Here is a 17,193-nt window from a genome sequence, read left to right on the forward strand (position 1 = left end):
AACATTATCAATACCTTTTAGAATTTTGAATGCTTGAATCAGATCGCCACGTAGTCTTCTTTGTTCAAGACTGAACAGATTCAGTTCTTTTAGCCTATCTGCACACGACATGCCTTTTAAACCCGGGATAATTCTGGTCGCTCTTCTTTGCACTCTTTCTAGAGCAGCAGTGTTTGCTCCAGGACTTACAGACTGAGGGTCAATGTGGCCCCCACTCTAAATTTTAGGGGGACATTTTCTTCGGTGAGGGGGTCAATATGTTTGATAATTCAGAACCAACCAACATTTCTTATTTTTGTTTGTTTTTAAATATGCCAGCAGAGTTTACTGACCTTTTGTTTCTGAAGAACAAAAAATAAAACTGTAAAGCTGTAGATACAACCAAGGTGTCTCTACAATACTCACTGTCACTTTTGGGGAAAATATTGGGAAATGTGTCACAGTGATGCTGGTGTATCACTGAGTACAGGATATTCATTGTACCAGATCACATTAGAACAGGGGTTTTCAATCTTTTTAAGCTGCATATCCCTTTCCAAAAAAAGTAGTCCACCGTGTACCCCCATCTGAGATAGTCATAATAAAATGAAAACAGAAAAAAAGGTCTGTACAATAACATGATAGAACAAAACGTACAAGCCTTGGAGTGTGTGATGGATAAAATTATAAAAGTTAACAGGGGCTCCCGAGTGGCGCATCCAGTAAAAGCGCTCGCTAGAGTGCAGGATACGCTCTATAGCCTGGACGTCGCGAGTTCGAGTCCAGGCTATTCCACAGCTGACCGTGGACGGGAGCTTCCAGGGAGTGGCGCTCAATTGGCCGAGCGTTGCCCGGGGGGAGGCTGCGCACCAGCGACCCCTGTAGTCTGGCCGGGCGCCTGCGGGCTTGCCTGTAAGCTGCCCAGGGCTGCGTTGTCCTCCGACGCTGTAGCTCTGAGGCGGCTGCACGGTGAGTTCGCAGTGTGTAAAGAAGCGGTCGGCTGACAGCACACGCTTCGGAGGACAGTGTGTGTTCATCTTCGCCCCTCCCGAGTCAGCACAGGGGTGGTAGCGGTGAGCTGAGCCTAAAAAATAATTGGGCATTTCAAATTGGGGAGAAAATAATAAAAACTAATTGGCAACGACTAAATTTAAAAAAAAAAAAAAAAAAAACAACAAAAAAAAAAAACAAGATTATGCAGATTTCAGTCGGGATGTCTTCAGATTTGAAGATTGAACATGTTGAATCTTTTTCAGACACAGTTTCGTTCAGATGTGATCAATCTGTCTGTGTGCAGCGGTTGCCGACCAAGACTGACTGAGACTGAGTAGTCATAAGGGTGCAAACCAATGGTGAAGCAGGTTTAAGTGACGTACTACATAGCTTGTCATGTAACTTGTCACAAGATGGCAGAATATTGACAGCTTTAGTTCCACAGGTAAAAATACATTAGTCTTGAAAAAAAAGAAAAAAAATATATATATAAAAGTTACAGTATTATAATGGAGAAAATATATATTATATTTACTTTTGGATAAAAAATAGTCCCTCAAACAGGGTTCTAGTTGTCAACATAATTTTATTGTAACTACTAATTAATTAAAATCAACGAAGCCTCCGTGCTAAACTCAGTCACTCAGAAATGACATAAGACTGTTCCATGATAGCAAATGGCAATCATGTATTTTTATTCATAATAAAATCACAGAAAAGGTGGCAAAGAAAAGTTCACTATCCACGGCTCTCTACAGCTGACCTCATTACGAAAACATATTGGCATTTTTTAATTCTTGGTGACTAAAATGTACAGTACTGATGCTAATTAAAAAACAATAATAAAACGCTTATCTAGTATCAGTGTGATGGATGTCCCTGCTTGTTACCACACAAATCACTGACGATTATTTGTTTATTTAGCAGACGCCTTTATCCAAGGCGACTTACAGAGAGACTAGGGTGTGTGAACTATGCATCAGCTGCAGAGTCACTTACAATTACGTCTCACCCGAAAGACGAAGCACAAGGAGGTTAAGTGACTTGCTCAGGGTCACACAATGAGTCAGTGGCTGAGGTGAGATTTGAACCGGGGACCTCCTGGTTACAAGTGCTTTTCTTTAACCACTGGACCACACGATGGCAGGGAAATTGGAGAGAGCTTCAGTCGCAAGACATTTTTGGCGTTTTTAATCTCTGACGGTATTTCGTCTTGATCGCCCTTTGCTAGTAATGTACTAGTATCGAGCCAACAATCCATATTTGTTCACTGGATTGAAAACTAAAAACTCTCACACCAGATGTAACAGCTTGTCAAATTAGACCGCATGGCAATACTTCGGTTTCTGATTGGCCATACATTTTGTATTTTGAAATGAACCAATAGTACTTAAGTTACAATAAACTTTAATCGGGTCATTGAAAAAAATATATATATCGACTTGCAGGCATGAACGCACAGAGGAAATAAAATGAGTTAAAGACTAGGCTTTTAGTTTTTTAAAATATGTATATATATATACACATATTTTTATTCCAAAGACAGACTGCAGTAACCGCCAAACTGTTTATATGACATTTAAACAGGGTCTATTTATAACGTACATATTTAATATGTAAATTAGCCATGTGTGCACTGAACGCTCGGTTACAGCACAGCAGTCTGGTGTTAGCGATTAAACGTTGATTACATGATAAAAGTTTGCAATTGATTGGGAAGTGGTACTAAGTAAAATGCATTGTCTGCCATTTCAGAATTTTTCTCGCATACCCCAGTTTAAAAACCGCTGCATAGAAGAAACCACATTACCAACAGATACAGTTTAATAGTCGTACTTAAATGCCATTGTCCTGACTGGTAAATTCTTACCTTCCAGCTGCCCCTTTATTTTGACAATTGCCATATCAAAAATGGCTTTTTTTTGACATTTTTCATTCTTAGCCCCCAAGTAAATATTTTGTATAGTTTTCAAATCAAGTTTTGCTTTATTTTTTACAACACACGTTGGTGTTGTTGATATGATAAATGCATACATCTGCTTCAGGTACTGTATTGAATTTTTTTCGAGATTAAACGATGGCCCGTGTTACACAGAACACTAAAAATAAAATGTCAAATATACAATATGTATTTCGTTGGTTTTGTCGATTTGCTACATTTTAATACTGCACATAATGATATGGTTTTGAAAATGCTATTTACCAAAAACGGGACTGCACGTGAACTGTATTACATAATAATTTCCTTTATTCTGATTCCAGTGGTGTTATCTCAATGCAAGATGTATTATATACAGTGCTGTATAAAATCACTTACACTGATTATATATATATATATATATATATATATATATATATATATATATATATATATATATATATATATATATATAATTTATTTATTTATCATGCCGTTATAGGCCTACTGGCGAAATGGCCAAGAGACAGTTAGTGCTTAACACATACTGAATTATTTTAGCATTTTTTGTCATAGAAAAGACACCTTTCACATATTTTATAATGTTACCGATCGATGGTTTTTGTTTCACAAATCTCTACTGCACTTCGTCTATAAACTTCTCCCATTCACTTGCAAATAGATAAGTTAACAGCGGATGCATTTCACGGTATTTTTAAGCACAAATATAATAGCCTACATTTCAACAGTCACTTTCGAAGCTGATTACTTATTCTTCCTGAAGTAATGGTAGGGTGTAACAGGGATACAAGGTTATATTTGCGTCAGGCCATGTTGTTAACAAGCCTGATGACGTTGTCGTCCAGGCTTTACTGTGAAATTGACTGTAACCAGGGAGGGTGCGAGCGCATTCTATTGGACTGGGGAGTTTAATTATGAAAACGCAAGTGTAAACAACAAGTAAAAAAGATTAGCCTGTCGTCAGACATGTTATGTTAATACAAAATGCATTCATTTACTGCGTATTGTATTGGTATTGCGTCTCGTCGGGAAAGGGGGACATACGGGCGCGTTAAGAGAAATTCAGCGGGACATTTTTTATTTCAGGGGGGCATTGGCGCGGCCTAGCGCGAACACGGAGTAGCAATATCCTTTTTGTAACGAGGTGACCAGAACTGAACACAATATTCTAGATGAGGTCTTACTAATGCATTGTAAAGTTTTAACATTACTTCCCTTGATTTAAATTCAACACATGAAGACATTTCTGAGTCAACATAAACTCCTAGGTCTTTTTCATAGATTCCGTCTTCAATTTCGGTATCTCCCATATGATATTTATAAAGCACATTTTTATTGCCTGCGTGCAGTACCTTACAATTTTCTTTATTAAATGCCAGGAGAAGCAGCAGCGAGCATTTAATTTAATCAATTTAAGAATTGTGTGACGATGACTAATTGGTTTTAGCCAATGAAGCAGGAATTTTTTGGTGGTCAGCGATTTAAAAGCCAAGACCCTCTCTATAATGAGCGATCTCATTAACCCTTTGCGGTCCATTTATTCAGCGCGTCTCAGGTGAGTCATGTCCAATTTATTTTCACAGGCGCAGTTTATTTTAGACACGCTCTTTAAAAGTATTTTTTCACAGTAAAACAGGTTTAAAAGGCACTGCATATCAACAGGACACTCAGTACTGCATCTCCAGCCACGCCCCACCCCTTGTTCGCTGTATTTTTCACATACCTCTTCATAGTCGTGCATACCGATAAATCATCTCCTGATCACTCGTTTAATCACCAAACTCCTCAATAATGCGATCCAAGTCATTATTTTATTACTATAACATCTCAAAAAGCTCTGCAATTGTCCATGACATTCTTTGAGCCCTGGATGCAGAAGCAGCTTTCTTGTTTGTTTATGTCCATGTTATCTCTGTGGTGCCGGGGCTATGTGTATTGCTCAGATCCGCCCCTTTTTTCGGCTTCTCTCGGCTCCTATCGGTCTCACTCACCATTGAATGGTTTTCTCAGCTTTTTCCAGAGAAAAAAACGACTAGAGACCTGTGTTTTACGTCTTTTTGATGACATCAGACCGGAAAGGGAAAATTGTAATGTCGGACGTGGTCAGACATAGGACCGCAAAGGGTTAATATTAACAAACAAAATACCTTTTGGTACCAGAATAAGGGAGTATATGGGGTAATGTCCGTTCTCGTCATTATATTATAGAAATGAATGAAAACTTGGTAGCTGAAGCGAGCATTTCATTTAAATTAGAAAAGTTGTCTATAGTATCAGTTCTTATCAGAAAGGTAGTGACTTTAATTGGGATGATGTTTGTAAGCCAAAAATGACTTAATGCGGTGAATTTGGAAAAGTGCTTACAGTGGAGTTTCATATTAATTAAAACACTAGCCTTGGCAGGTAAACAGGGTGTCTGAAACCTGCTTGTGCAGGCGAATTTTTAGAAACAGAGAGAGGTCAGGCATAGTCTGAGAATGGTACAGTTAATATGAGGCTATTATATTTAACATGTTCATTATAGCCTAAATTTAAATGAAAATAACTGGACTGGCCACTGTATGCTTAGTGGTTCTATTCAAAGGCTTAAGATGCACCCCTACAGTCTTTGTCCAATATTTGGTTAACACACATTTGTATATGAAGTTAAACTGGCCCATTGACAACACACTGAAAAGGTAACATAATATGCTGCTACGAGGGACATATATTGTAGACCCAGGTTAATACTAGTAAACAAAAAGTTTATGTTATATATATATATATATATATATATATATATATATATATATATATATATATATATATATATATATATATAAATAAAACAGCATGTCTTTTAATACACATATAAATAACACATATGTATTGTTATATAGAGTGATATATTGTATGTTGTAGGATTGAGCGGTGGGCGCTTTAGCTTTTTGTATTTTATAGCCTAAAGGCCAATCATATGATAACCATATTTGTATTACTGTATTGGAGTATTAATGCTTTTAAACCTGTAAAGACACTGGAAACACCCAGACTGCCTATTAACAGGGATCCAAAGTGGCTTGCAACCACTCGATCCATTATTAAGCATTTAATAAACTGAAGGAGTACTAATACTACTCTGATTCGTTAAAACTTCAAATTAAATGAGTCTGTGTGATTTTCTTGATTATTAAAAAGTTGTCTGGACATATAGCACGCCCAGTGCATGAACAAAAAGCACTTACAGGAGTTTAAAACATCTCTGTCCTCCTTAAACGTCTCCCCTGAGTTTAAGAGTGTGCTCAGAGCATATAAATAAATAAAAAAGAGAATGTGCAAATTCTGACAGCAGACTAATAAGAGGAGATGTGTCCCTGGTTAGTTTTATATCAGGAACATTAAGTAAAAATAGGGTTGACCCTTGACCTTCTGGCTAGTGCTTCTGTAGTCACAATTCTAAAAGTAGAATTGTATTTTGCTCTGCACCAAAATCATTCTGGTGCAATAAACAGACATATTACCACATTAGACACAGTAAAACATTAATAACATTAGAAATAAATTAAAGTAGCTTTAAATACCTTTATACACAAGGATGGCTGTAGTGGTGACGTCAAACCCAGAACAGAAACACACTGAGTGAATATGGGGTGAAGCTGAGTCGCAATGGCTGCGCTCAGTATTTACTAAAGAATAAACAGACGGTGAAACAAACAAACTGATATTTAACAAAACACAAACAAAAGAGCACAAGGGCCAACACAACTGAACACCCAACCCCATGTTCGTGACAACTGACTCTATATACAGCTGTGCTGAGATTCAATTACTACTTAATCATTCACTTGCGTCCCAGCACGTGAACTAATTTGTTCACTCCCCGTGCACGCAACATAAAACACAAAATATGCACAGGGGCAGGGTACACTGCCACATATCTCCCCCCTTGTGCTCAGCACACATGGCCTCAAAGGCCACTTCCCCCCATGAAGTCCCGGTAATAGTCCCAGGCCAAGAAAGGAGGCTTCAAGGGGCCCACAGGAGTCAATCCAGGCCACTGACTGGCTGACAATGGCAAAGCTGGCCGTGGTAATGCTATCAGTGGCAATGCTGACAGCGGGTGGCATACTCCTTCAACAGTAAGGCTGCTAATGGTACTGCTGTCGGCGGCAATGCTGACAGCGCACCGGCTGGCTCCTCCAGCATAGGCAGTTCTCGCAACGGACATGCTATCAGTGGTACAGGACACTCCTGCAGCGGAAAGGCTGCTTCCTCCTGTGGCCCCGCTCGCAGCAGAAAGGCTGACGGCGGGGTGGCACACTCCAGCAGTGAAAATGCTGCTATTGGCACTGTTGGCAGCAGCAAGGCAATGGCAAACAGGCATCTCCAGGTGATGGCAAACAGGCATCCCCAGGCGATGACGAAAAGGGCCAGAGCGGTCCCTCGGAAGGTGAAGCTGGGAGGGGAGCCCCCGGTCCAGAAGGCGGCAGGGGGAGCTCCAGTTCTCCCACTGGTGATGGAGTCAGGACCAGTTGTGGTGCTGGGTTTGGCCACTCTGGCAGTGGCTGTGGCGGTGCTGGCCCTCTTCGCGAAAGCTGCGGCCGGGCTGTTTTCCACTGTGCTCCCCTCAGCAGCCTATGCAGTGGCTGCTGAGGAATGCCAGCATCATGTCCCGGTCCTTCCTCGTGTGGTGAAGGTGGGAGTGGCAGGTAGTCTCTGTCTGGTGGTGGAGGTGGGAAGAGCAGGTAGTCTCCTGGCAGCGGAGGCAGAAGCAGCATGTAGTCTCCCCCTAGTGGTGGAGCTGGGATCAGCAGGTCGTCTCCCTCTAACCTTAGAGACTGGTGCGCCTCTCCCTCTGTTGTTAGAACTGGTTCTGGCTGTCGGGAACTGATGCGGCTTTCCCTCTGTCACGGGGAACTGGTGCGGCTCCCCCTCTGTCACTGGGAACCAGTGTGGCTCCCCCTTGGCTGCTTGGAACTGGTGCAGCTCTCCCTTGGCTGCTGGAAACTGGTGCAGCTGGTGCAGCTCTCCCTTGGCTGCTGGGAACTGGTGCAGCTCTCCCTTGGCTGCTAGGAATTGGTTCAGTTCTGGATGCTCTGGCTCTGCCATCGTGCTGGAATTGGCCACTGTCCTTGTCCCAGCACACCCAGTTCTCCATTTTGTTTTTCACAAAAAAAAAAAAAAATCATTTTTATCTTTTTCCTTCACCCCACTCAGGACACCATATGTCACAAGCTGTAGTGGTGATGTCAAACCCGGAATAGAAACACACAGAATATGGGGTGAAGCTGAATAAACGGACGGTGAAACAAAAAAACAGACTTTTAACAAAACACAAACAAAAGAGCACAACGGCCAAAACAAATAGACAAACAAACACAGGACGAACCAAAACAAGTATCGTGCTGAACTGTTTCAACACGAATGGCAATTGTTTTCTATTTTTTTCCTTTCTCTCCTCTCTCTCTCTCTCTCACGTCCTTTCACCCTCAACACCCAACCCTGTGTAAGTGAAAACTGACTCTATATATACAGCTGCTGTGCTGGGATTCAATTACTAATTAATCATTCAATTGAATCCCAGCACGTTAACTCATTTGTGCACTTCCTGTGCTCACATACTATTACATACTTTATCTGCACGTGAAGTGATTGTGCAATCCCCGTGCCTAAATACAACCATATATTCACTCGTGCTACATAGCCCCATTATATCCGGTGCACCATACACCAACATTAACACACCACATGCAACATAAAACACAAAATACGCACAGGGGCGGGGCACCCCGCCACACTTGCGCTTTTTCATTTGATTCTTCTTACAACATACAAAATCAGTCTTATAACAGGAACACATCACAAATAAAACTTCACTCTTACGTTATTGCCAGAGATAAGACTACCAGTGGTTAATTTGTACTGGATCGTATTTTGTTTGACAGGTGAGAATTATACAGTTTGCAAATACAACTTTGTATACATAACATGCACAATAAAATTGGATTCCTGTTCAATAAAATGAATGATAAAAGTGTACTGTAATGCTGTATTTTAGGATGCAACATCTAGAGCCATACTCCCACAGAAAATGCAGGATAAGTGCCTGTCCTGCGTTCCCTCTGCCTGCCGGGTGGGCCCTATTGTTTGCTGATGGTGTGCCCTGTAGGTGATGCCTTAGATCACCCAGCGGAGCTGTGGGGACTGGAACTGTCCTGGTGACAGTCCGCGTCTGAGGAGCTTGTCAGCAGCTTGACCTGCCCCACGCGGAAGCGCAGGGAGGGGTCAACGCGGCCACCTGCAGGGACACCTCACGTTCCTGGTGGGATCTCTGTAAGATCTCCTCCATAGCTGACCCAAAGGTATGTCCTGGGGATATAGGCGCGTCTAGCAGCATGCCTTATCCGCATCAGGAACTGGCTTGTGACAGCCACAGCTGTCTACAAGCCACAATCAAGCTAGCCAGGCTCCGGCCAAGAGCTTGCCCTTGGAGACCGGAGATCTGCAGCAGCATGCTGGACAGGAGATGTAGCTCTGTGGCCACCCACTCAGGGAGCGGGGCCTCTCGCAGTACACTGTCCATATAGCCCCTGAGTACGCATGCCGTGTTTGACAGGCAACTTGCCTGCGCCTCTGCTGCATATGCCCGCTTACGATGCGTTTCCGTCACCTTGCATTGAGGGTTCGGGCACGCTGGGTCTCTAGACAACCCACCCACCGGCAGGGCCTTAACCAGGGCCGCGATGGTGAAGTGTACTGGGGGGAACCCAGCTAGGCCAAGCTTTTCTACGCCTTCTAAAGAGGCAAGTGGTGTGGACTGTTTTAGCACACTAGGACCTGAGGCCGGACGATCCCAGGAAGAGTGTACCTCCTCCATGAAGTCTGGGAAAGCCGGGAACTTTTGAGGGCGAGGAGCCATCGCCTGCGTCCGGAAAACAGACATGGTTCTGCCGCTGGCATCCAGGGGACATGCAGGAAGGCTGCAGCATGTCCCATAAGTGCCAAAACTGAGCTAGACATCAGGGGAGCATTGGCTTCCGAGGCTACCTCGAAGCCAGGTTCTTCCTCAACAGGAGGTTCGAGCTCCCCTCCTACCTGCATGTCAGAGAAGAAGGAGGCCCCCTCCCCAGAGGCCGCTATAGAAATCATGTCCTCTTGCACCAACTGGGACGCCTCATCCCATCCATCCTGATAGGGGGCTGCAACGGAGCTGGGACTGTGGCTGGGGCCGCAGGTGCCTGTTTGGCCAAGAGCCGTTGACAGTCCGGCCACTGAGGATGCGGAAATCGCCTTTGTGGCCCTCTCCAACCTATTTTCCTTCATCCGGGGTGATAAAGCCGCACAGATACTGCAGAACACATCCCTCTCGAGGGCCAAGATGGCATGTTGGACGCCCAAGCACCGCGTACAGAAGGTATGTTTATCCTCCTGCAGGATATTTGCATTGCAGGCCATGCAGGAGTGGAACCCCGACTTGCCTGACATGGGTCTGGTGTTCTGCATCGGCTCTGAACCGAACACTGCTTGCACTGCTCTGAAGCACTGATTAATAGTGCGACACTGTGCATTCTCCCACTAGTGCTGTAGCAGAGGTTACTGAACACCGTGCGCACCGTGCACCGTGCGCACCGAGTACCGTAGGCACCGCGTGCACAGAGTACCATGCAGCACGTATGTCCATGCACTAGTGTAGCAGTGGCACCAAGCACCGTGTGCACCGTGCGTATTGAGTACTGTGCGCACCAAGTACCGTGCAGCACCATGCGCTCTTGCACTAGCTCCGTAGCAGTGGCCAAGTACCATGTGCACCGTGCACCATGTGCAACGTGCGTACCGTGTACCGAGAGCACTATGTGCACCGTGTACCGTGCAGCGCTGTGTCTATGCACTGACACTGTAGAGCTGGGCACTGTGTGCCGTATGCAATGAGCACCTTGCGCACTGAGATACCGAAGTATCAAGGGCTATGCGTGCGCCGTGGTACCGAAGCACCGGGGAGGCAGCTACACAATTGTGCCTACCCTAACCACACTGTCACACACACCTGGTCAGCGCGTAGCATGCACCAGGGGAGAGCACACTGTTTGTTTACAAGGCCTAACTCACCGAGGTGGGCGGGCCTACGCAGCCGGCAAGGTCAACTCGACAGCAGGGATGCAGCAAGGCCTAGCCCCGTGGAGGACAGCACGGCTGGAAGAGTCAACAGTAGGGATACGGCAAGGTCTAGCCCGGTGGAGGAACTGTGTACTCTCAAGAAAGAAAAAGACAACCACTTGCAAGTGACTGCACAGGCAATCGTACACACACGACAGACAGATAACAAAGAAAAGACAGAAAGGAGAAAGGTTCGGTCTTTGCAAAGTCGTTGATTCCGGGAAAGAGGTGAGCCAGCTTTCAGCATGAATGCATGGGAAATACAATCGACTCGATTCAACTCGAGAAGCACTTTTCTATCAACACACTCAGCTCAACACAGATCTTACCATACTGTCTTGAGAAGGAAAAAGAGAAATGGCTTCCTCAGGAGTGCATCATCCCAGGAAGGGGCCTACCGGCAGCTCTGGTATAGAGAGCTCAACGATACCTACCCAATGGGCAGGCATATCCCATGTGGTCATCTTCGAATTGAAAGGGAACTGTATTGTATTAAAGTGTAATCGTATTTGTTCTACAGATCTACCAAATGAAGACATAAACAAACTATAGGGTTGTATTGTATCTTGTATTGTTGCATTATATCTGTATGGCTGGCATGCATCTATTTACATATATTTTTAGGTACAGTATGTTCACACTTTCTGTTAGAACCTTTCCAATCTGTAATTTTACAAAAAAAAAAAAAGTTTAGCAAGCATTTTAATCACTGTTCCCATGTTGTAATTCTTTTGGGGTAACTGCAGAAAATAATGATCAGACTTATGAATGAATATTAGGCTACTGACAAGCTCATACTGTTCAGACTAACGTCCCCATTTTTCAGTGTGTGGAACTTTTTGTGTTGAAAACAAAACATTTAAGGCCAATTAATGACTCAAATGTGTCATTGTTAGATAAACTATTAATTTTATTCATTAATTTATTTATTTGTACTGAATTATATTATAATAGGGGTCTCTACAACATTTAGTTTTTGGGTTGTACAGTGAAAACATTATTGTATTTATTGAATGTATTGTATATAGTTAATTCATTCAATTATACATGTAATTTTTTTTTTTTTTTTACTTTTAAATATGCATCTATGGTCTCCCTATATTAATTTGAACAACTTGTTGTTGAAATATTTATTGTTGATGTTTTGTTTTAATGTTTTGTGAATTTAAAAAAAAACAACAAAGATTAATTGAAAAAAATATATAGTATATAGTACATAGTTTTCAAACACTATCCTCTCCTGAAGACATACAGTCTATAAAGTACTGTATAAAATAATTTATTAGGAAATTACTTCACATTTACCTGTATTGTACAGATTTTTACCCAGTTTTCCAATCAAATAATAAAATGCATACCTTTACAACCAACCATTTCATAGTCTGCAAAGTAGGGAACATATTATCCTTTTGTACTTTTGTTGTATAATTTTTTTTTTTTCAGATATTCAAGGCTATATAAAACCACTTACTAAATCATGTGGAATGCTGGTGAAAGGCAACATTCTATGGGAAAACAATGTGGCATTCAAAGTGTTAAGGCTGGTTTATATTCCATCGCTCGACTGTCGTTGAAGCGCAAGGCGAATAGAAATAGAATGTAGCATTTTTTTTTAAATTATTTAAATTATTTTTAATAATATAGGGTTGATGAACAGACCAGGCTAAATCTAGGAATGACAAACAAGCAAGAGTATTAGAAAGAAGGCAGCTGCAAGAAAATAAAAGGTGAAAAGTTCCTGTCAGTGATGTCAAAATGGTTCAACCAACAGCGCAGTCATAGTAGAGGAGCTAGTATATGTATGATTCTTCCAGAAAGGGCTGGTGACTGTGCAGTTTGTGGGCATGCAGTCTGTGGAGAGGGCAGATGCCCAACACATCTCGGAAGCTATATATTCACTCATGAAGCAGATTGTTTCAGACCCTGTTGATAAACGTTGCTTGTTTTTACATTTTCTTTTGTCGTCGTCGCCCTCCAGAATGATGTTGGCCGGTAAAATGTCTGTGTGGCCGGTGGATTTTTCGTACTGTATTCAAACACATTTCCCATTGGTCAGGGCTGTCACCCCATTAAATTCACTTAGAATGCCACTCAGAGAGATCCGAGTGGGTTTGCTAAGACAACGTGCAATTTAGAATTATCTGCAGCAAGACATGCTTAAGCATTTTGAGATGCCTGTTAGTGTCAGATACCACATGTTCTACAAGGTTTGCCCAGTGGCAGAGTGTGCGCTACAGTGGGACACCAAATTGTTTTGTGGGGGCAAATTATGGAAAAGGTCACCCAAGTCAAATAACTCGCAGTCACCACTATTATGTGTTACATTTCACTATAACCATAAATAAATAAAGAAAGAAAGAAAGAAAGAAAGAAATACTATTACTGCACGATTCTACGAAACACCCACACAGCACTAATTACTCGGAAGTGCCACACTATACTAAAGGCTACGTTTGTTACTCAAATCTTTTTTTCTTATTAAAGTACTGTATTAGTAACCCTTACTTCTGAGCTACAAGTTGAAATGAATACAATGAATGCAGTGCGCAGGCCCAAAGGGAGTGCAATAAACAAATATCGACACACACCAAACGACTGTAAAGTAACGAATGTACACATAATGTTTACTTTCAACTGACTGGGCAATCTTGCGTTATATGAATCACATTATTATATAATACAAAATATTACAGATTTCCAAAAACATTGAACTCAAACAATGGGTGAATAAAAATAAAAATATTTGGAGCATCCCGGTGCCGCCTGCTAAAAAATAAACAATAAAATAATGTTTTATTTTTCTATTAGTTACCAAATCCTTATGCAAATTACCAGCTGCATTTACTTAAATAAATAAATAAATAAATAAATAAATAAATAAATAAACCACCTGTTGGGGAAATGACACTATTGTGTGCTGCAATATGACTCCGCCCTCGAAATGCACCTATTAGAAAACGTCTCAAACTGTGAGAAAAGGGGACCCTACAAAGGGAGTTGCAAATGGGGATATCACTGGTACTAATTTGTAAAAAATATATATAACCTTAGAACTTTTCCAGAAATAACTCATATTATAGTTTGACTTTTGTGTTTAACTCCCATTAGACCGGAAACCAAGATCACCTACCTATAATTTATTACACCTATCATAAATGCTTCAAGTGCCAGTGATTGAGAGCAGTTATGATTATGAGTTATGAACTCTAACATGGGGGAACATGTCTATTTCCCCCCTCTTACAGTATGTTCTGCATAATGCTGCAGACTAAAGAGACAGTAAACAGCAATTACCAGTTTATAAAACTTAGTGTCATCACATGCATGTTTCTAAGTAAGAAGTGCATTTCTTGACTTGAACATCAAAGCAATACCACTATAATACAGTTAGATATGTCAAAACCTAGAACAAAATCCACAGCTTTTGTCTGTAGAAATGCAAGTAACCTCATACAGTAGGTTAGTATTCCTTAGATGAATAACCAGAAAACGGAAAATGCTGCTGTATTACTCTGATATTATGATAAACATTAAAAAAAATTTAAAAAAATACAAATTGCAACATCATATAATAATATTTTTAACGCAATATGTCCCAAACATTGGTTTCTGACAACCCCTGAAAAAAAATGTGGAGCACGGACAATAAGTACAGTATTCAGTTTCATAGGTTTATACTACACAAGCACACGTTCATGCTAATTGTATCAATGTGGACCGTGAACTAACATACTCCAAAACAATGCTATTAATTACTGCCAAAAATGTATTATTAAATTATTTCTGTATGAGAAAGATCACACCAAAGTGTAACACAAATGTAGTTCAGCTTATACTACAGCCAGACATCATCATGCTTTAATTCTAAAAAGAAGAAAGTTACATTAACATTGTTTATGAAAATCGAACATTTCATGACAAAAAACGGGGCCGGTCACTCGATACCTGCAGCAGTAGGATAAACAGTGCTGCTGTATCCGGTAAGACCAATGTCAGCAGGTAAGGAAAACTTTCCCTGTCTATAAACAACCGTTCTGTAGTCACAGAAATATTGACATTTCGTTTGCTAAATAATAATGCACAATATTCCTTGCACCTGTCGTCAATAGAAGTGTTTGACAAAAATCAATGACCTTCTGTTTATTTTATTTGTATTCGTAAGCGTTTCGGCAGCATCCCATCTGTGTATATAGTTACTGTACAGTACACTTCCCCAGCTATCTTGAAATATCAGGCATTTGTACGGCGTAATATATATATGTATATATATATATATATATATATATATATATATATAGGCTAGCAGAAAAAACATCCAGCACAGCATGAGCCCCTAAATTTGTATGAATACAAAGCAACTTACCTGCAGGCAGCAGCTTTATGTTTTACACCATGTCCCAGGCCACTCGTTATTTTATTGTACTTTGTTGCAAACCTAAGGCCCTCACTTCTAATTCTTCAGCAAGTGTATCTCAGCTCAGATGTGTACAGAAAAGTAGACATGCTCAGTAATTTGACCTTCTCATAATAGAAACTACCATCACTAACAGTGAAGGCAGGGGAGGAATGGATTAAACCAATGCCAGAGTCCATGGCTTTTATCCCGCAGCCAGATAAAACGTTATGTTGTATTATTCTATAATATTGCAATATTTGCTTAACTGTACTGTGTGTATACAGTTAATGAATAACACGTTGTGTTAAATTTCTAAATATTATCATATTCGATCTACATATTAAACATTTATTTTAATTTTAATTAAACTAAAAACACATTTAATTATTTGCAGAATGTGTGATTGGGTTCAATAATACTACATTTCAAGAAATGTAAATATCAAAAAAAAATTAAATGTTTGTCACATATTTTCCACAAGAGAACATGTCCCATGTCCTTTTAGTCATGATTACTCATTCATACCATCATGCTAGATATGGTAAAACCTGCTGGCTAATTGCATATCAATTAAATATGTATTTGTATTCATACCATGCAATATAAAGTACCTGTAACTGCAGTCTTATATAAATAGCACATATTTATTTCTAACTATAACTCATGTGAGAGGATGAAACATATATGGACCCCCCCCCCCCCCCCCCCTTGAGCTTCTGTAGGAGGAGAATGTATTATTGAGTGACTCAGCTTTCCACAAATTCAAATTTGCAAGATAGTTTAAATTAATGTATAGTTTTTTGCATCAGCGACTGTGATATTACATTTATGGTGCAAAAGTATACTTGGTTATCAGTGCAAAAACAGTTATAAGAACATAAGAAAGGTTACAAACTAGAGGAGGCCATTCAGCCCATCTTGCTTTTTTGGTTATTAGTAGCTTATTGATCCCAGAATCTCATCAAGCAGCTTCTTGAAGGATCCCAAGGTGTCAGCTTCAACAACATTACTGGGGAGTTAGTTCCAGACTCCCACAATTCTATGTGTAAAAAAGTGCCTCCTATTTTCTTATTTTCTTATTTCCTATGTCCTATTGTAAGTGACTCTGCATAGAATGCACAGTTCACAGCCTACCTAAAGCACTTTGTTATGGTGGTCCACTATGAAAGGTGATATATAAAAATAAATAAATAAATATATTATTATTATTATTATTATTATTATTATTATTATTATTATTATTATTATTATTATTATTATTATTATTATTATTATTCAGTTCTGAATGCCCCTTTAGCTAATCTCCATTTGTGACCCCTGGTCCTTGTTTCTTCAGGTTGAAAAACACATTTTAGAATTTTGAATGCTTGAATCAGATCGTCTTCTTTGTTCAAGACTGAATAGATTCAATTATTTTAGCCTGTCTGCATATGACATGCCTTTTAAACCAGGAATAATTCTGGTCGCTCTTCTTTGCACTCTTTCTAGAGCAGCAATATCCTTTTTGTAGCGAGGTGACCAAAACTCAACACAATACTGTAGATGAGTAGTGCCACTGCTGGCTACATGTCCTGAGGAGCCAGCATTTCCGCTGCCAGCGTTGCCACTGCTGGCTACATGTCCTGAGGAGCCAACCTGTCTGTTGTCAGCATTGCCGCTGATAGCATTGCCACTGCCAGCGTTGCCAGGGCTGGAGTGTGCTGCACCACTGTCAGCATTTCCACTGCCAGCGTTGCCACTGCTGGCTGCACAT

The 17,193-nt window shown here is 40.8% G+C and overlaps 1 protein-coding gene across 2 annotated transcripts in view; it reads right to left on the reverse strand.

The window, feature by feature from the left end:
• LOC117399394 (oxidation resistance protein 1) overlaps positions 1 to 15,553 on the reverse strand; it is a 204,447-nt gene extending 188,894 nt beyond the window's left edge. For both annotated transcript variants that reach the window (XM_033998511.3, XM_033998509.3), the window contains exon 1: positions 15,408 to 15,553. The gene's annotated coding sequence lies outside the window, so the exon portion shown is untranslated. The remainder of the gene's footprint in view (positions 1 to 15,407) is intronic.
• Positions 15,554 to 17,193: the final 1,640 nt, after the last annotated feature.

This window comes from Acipenser ruthenus, chromosome 4, assembly GCF_902713425.1.
Source record: "Acipenser ruthenus chromosome 4, fAciRut3.2 maternal haplotype, whole genome shotgun sequence".
NCBI lineage: Eukaryota > Metazoa > Chordata > Actinopteri > Acipenseriformes > Acipenseridae > Acipenser > Acipenser ruthenus.